Source organism: Crocodylus porosus, unplaced genomic scaffold (assembly GCF_001723895.1).
Source record: "Crocodylus porosus isolate Cpor-Errol unplaced genomic scaffold, CroPor_comp1, whole genome shotgun sequence".
Classification (NCBI taxonomy): domain Eukaryota; kingdom Metazoa; phylum Chordata; order Crocodylia; family Crocodylidae; genus Crocodylus; species Crocodylus porosus.
In genome coordinates this window covers 41157508-41161931 of record NW_017728931.1, presented here as the reverse complement: position 1 = coordinate 41161931, position 4424 = coordinate 41157508, and the positions used below count along the sequence as shown (strand labels likewise).

Below are 4424 nucleotides of genomic sequence, written 5' to 3'. Positions count from 1 at the left end.
TGGGTAGGAAGCTCGCTGCAAAGTAGGACCCAGAGAGTCCTAATGAACAGATCTATGTCATCTTGGCAAGAAATGGCCAGTGGTGTCCCTCAGGGGTCAGTGCTTGGTCCAGTGCTATTCAACATCTTCATCAACTATTTGGATGTGGGGGTGAAGAACTCACTGGCCAAGTTCGTGGATGACACCAAGTCATGGGGAAGCACGGTCATGCTTGAAGATAGGTTGCACAAACAGGCGGACCTAGACAGGCTGGCAAGTTGGGCAGACCAGAACCAGATGAAGTTCAACATTGAGAAATGTAAAGTGCTCCACCTGGGGACAGATAATTCCCTATACACTTACAAGCTTGGCCACACCAATCTGACCAGCACTATGAATGAAACAAGCCTAGGAGTAATAACAGACCACGGTATGAACATGAGCCGACAGTGCAACGCTGTAGCCAACAGAGCTAATAATACTCTAGCATGCATCAATCGATGCATCTCCATCAAAACCAAGGAAGTGATTCTTCCACTCTCCTCAGCTTTGTTGAGACCGCAGCTGGAGTACTGCATCCAATTCTAGGCACTGCACTTTAACAAAGGATGTGGTAAAGCTTGGGAGAGTTCAGAGAAGAGCCACCCATATGATCAGAGACTCGCACAGCAAGCCATACGAGGAAAGGCTGAGGGACCTGGGACTCTTCAGCCTGAAAAAGAGAAGGCCTGAAAATAAGAGGGGACTTGGTAGCAGCTTACCTCTACATCAGGGGCATATATCAAGGGCTCAGCAAACAATTGTTCAGCAGGGCACCCTTGGGGAAAACCAGGAGTAATAGTTACAAACTCCTAGAAGACTGTTTTAGGCTCACCATTAGGAAAAACTTCTTCACAGCCAGGGTGTCCAGACTGTGAAATAAGCTCCTTTTGGAAGTGGTGGTGCAATCACCTACCCTGGAAATCTTCAAAAGGAGACTGGATGGTCACCTTGCTGGGATCACTTGGCCCCAGCTGTCTTTCCTGTTTGGTGCAGGGATCTTCCAAGGTCCCTTCCAGCCTCAGTCTATGAATCTATGAATTCAGATGCCAAAGCAGGGCTCATGAAAGCTGCTCAGATATCAACATATAGTCTCAAACAAGCCAGGACTGACTTACTGAATCATCATGAAAGAGGGACAGCCTCAGTGAAGTTGGGCATACCACACCTGAAGCAACCTAAAGGAGCAAATCCTTGAGGAAATAAAGGCCATATTACAGCAGGGGGTTATTATAGAATGAAACAGCTCCTGGGCATATCCTATGGCTATTGTCCCAAAAAAGGATGATGGTAGAAAATTCTGTGCATTTTACAGAAAGCTCAATGCAATCATCATACCTGATGCCTACCCTATAGATTATTAACTGGACATTTTAAGCAGAGCACAATACCTCAACACCATGAACTCAACCAAAGGGTACTGGCTGATGCCTTTGGAGGAGAAAGCTCAGAAGTCTGCTTTCATACATGTCTGTGATGAATTTGAAGTACTACCTTTTGGACTCATGAATGCAGGAACAACATTCCAGAGACTTATTAATTATGTACTAGTACAGGGATGGGCAATTAGTTTGGCTGGAGGGCCACTAAACAAGTTTCGGCAAGCTGTAAAGGGCCACAAGGCCCCTGCCTCTTGACAGATGCCCCGCCCTGCTCACCATTTTGGAAAGGGAAGTCCTGCCGCCTGACCTTTGCCACTGGAAGTCCCTCCCCTTACCCCTGGAAGCACTCCTTTTGGCTAGGGGGGTTTGCCACATTGGTACGGGAAAAAAATTATATTCTAAAAATCAAACATACATTAATCTGATTTTTAAAAATATTTTTGTCTTGATTTATATGCATTTTTGTAGTGTACATAGAAGTGATTGCATAATAGCTTACAATTAAGTCTAAATTTGTATATTGTGGGGAGGGGTATGGAGGGATGTGGGGGGTATGGGGTGGGTACAGGGTTGGTTGTGGCTGTGGCTGTGTAGGTATGTGTGTATATGGAATCTAGGGGAGGATGTGGGTGTATTTGGGCTGTGCAGGTATATGGTGGTAAGAGGAGGGGAGGTACATGTGTATGGTGGGGTATGCGTGTGAGAACCCCTACAAACGCACGTACGCACCCCTCCCTCATTGTGCATAGCTCCTGCCATCAACAGCAGCAGCCGGTGGCAAGGCCTTGGAGCACTCATGGCAGGCAGAGACCCCCAACAGTGCACAGTCCTGGTGAGCCCTAGGACAGCCTGTGGCTGGGCCACCAGCAGGAAGAGGGGCAGAGCCAGCCCGGCTCCAGAGAACCACTGCTAGCCCAGGATCCATGTTCCTGCTGCCCTACCCTGGGCCTCTACCGGCTCTGGCCCCAGGGTACTGGCATGGGCCCCATGCTGCTGCCTGCACACTTGCTGCCACTTCTGCCCATCTGCCACTGCTGCCCTTTCCCAACCACTTCCCTTCCCTTCCATCTGCCACCACTGCTCCCCACCACCCATCACTCCACCTCCTGCCACCCACCTACTGCTCCAGAAGTGCATGGCAGGGACCCCAAAATGTAGCAGGAGCCAGCCTGGCCTCCAGTTCCCAGCTGGCTCCTGCTGCCCCTGGCCCTGGCCCCAAGACACTTCACTCCCATCCACCCACTTGCTGCCATTTCCCCACCACCACTGTGCTTCCCATGCTACTTGTCTTCCTTCCCCACCTGCCACCACTGCTTCCACCCCACACCCACCGCTCTGGCAGCGCACAATCCCCTACTACATGGCAAGGACAGCAGGATGCAGCAGGAGCCAGCTGGGACCTGTGGGGGCCTGACTGAGCCAGGCTGGGCTGGGCTCGCTCCTGCTGCATCCTGCAGTCCCAGCCACGCAGCTGGGAACTGCACAGTGCCAGCCAGGCTGGCTCCCGCTGCGTGCACTGGTGATCTTCCCCCACCCCACCCTGCCCTTCCCCTCCTGCCCCCACTCCTCCTGCCCATTCTTATGAGTTTCCCTCTCAGGTGGAGGGAGGCAGAAAACAGCCATAGGTTCCCAGGCCAGAAGGCTCTACTAGGCAGAAACTTCTGGTTGAGGGCTGGGGGTGAGGCAGGGCTGGACGGGTCTTGCTGCTGCCACTTTCTTATCTTTGACAGGCAGCTAGGGGAAGAGAATAATTAATTTTCTAAATGTTTTAGGAGCCCCATGGGCCAGTTAGAATGGCCTGGCAGGCCAGATCTGGCCCGCAGGCCACATTTTGCCCACCCCTGTATAAGCGGGGTAAATAACTTTACCTGTGCTGATATAAATGATATTGTCATCTTCAGGGGCAGTTGGGAGGAACACTTCAGACATGTGGAAGATGTACTAGAGAGACTTGGGTGGGCCACCAGCCAAGGGAGGCACATTCAGCTGTCAGAACTTCAAAGTGTCAGCTGGGTGCAGCCAAGGTGCAATCTCTGGGCCACCAGTTTCAGTGGAGGGAAATATATACTGATCCCTTTAAAGGTGCAAGCTATCCTAAATTGGCCCATGCCGCAAACCAAAAAACAAGTCCAGTCTTCCACAGGGCTTGCAAGTTATTACTGAAGGCAATTATCGAAGGTCCATACAAGGACTCAGTGATATTGTTGATCCAATTACTGGCCTGTGTAAAAAACACAAGCCTGACAAGGTGGCTTGGTCAGAACCTGGGTAAAGGGGCTTTGAGTGGGTCAAGGAAACATTGATCAAGCATCCTGTCCTAGCCAAACCAGACTTTGACAAGACCTTTGAGTTATGTATAGGGACTTACTTGATTCATGGTTTCACAAATTTTGCAGAAACTGTGAAATACAGGATTGTTTGTGAAATCTGCAAAATCAAAAACAAAATTAAATTAAATGCTGGCTCCCCAGTGGAAACCAACAGTCCTCACTGCTAGTGGGGCAGTACAAAGGGCAGCAGACAAGATGGGAGCCACCCCTCATCTCTCCTTCCCCCAGCCAGGGCCTCTCTGCCAATCAGTGCCAAAGGATGGTGTGGTATGAAGGGCAGCCAGCAATCAAGATGGCAACCACCCCCTCATCCCTTTTCCCTCCACCCCAAGCCTCTCTGCCAATCAGTGGTGAGGGGTGGGAGCCTTTCCGCCAATCAACAGGGCCACTACTACTAAGTGCCTGCAAAATCAGCTCCGCATATTGCAAGCGGGCCATGAAAAACCCTTCGTCTTGCCATGATTTAGGTAGTCCTTAGTTATGTACTGTAGGCTGTGAACATGGTCAGTGATGGACACACCACACTAAGAGGTACAGACTACAGACCAAGCAAAAATCCAAGTCGCGAATATGTTGTATACATGCTTAAGCTGGTATACAAACAGAAATCAATAAGTTTGTATTTAAATCATAAGCAGTAGCGTGGAAAAGTAGAATAAGAATCTGTTCATCAAGCCAATAATATTAGACTAGG

At 50.0% G+C, this 4424-nt stretch overlaps 1 protein-coding gene across 1 annotated transcript in view; it reads right to left on the bottom strand.

Moving 5' to 3' along the window:
* KIAA1147 (KIAA1147 ortholog) overlaps positions 1-4424 on the bottom strand; it is a 24924-nt gene that overhangs the window by 20018 nt on the left and 482 nt on the right. The window lies entirely within an intron of this gene.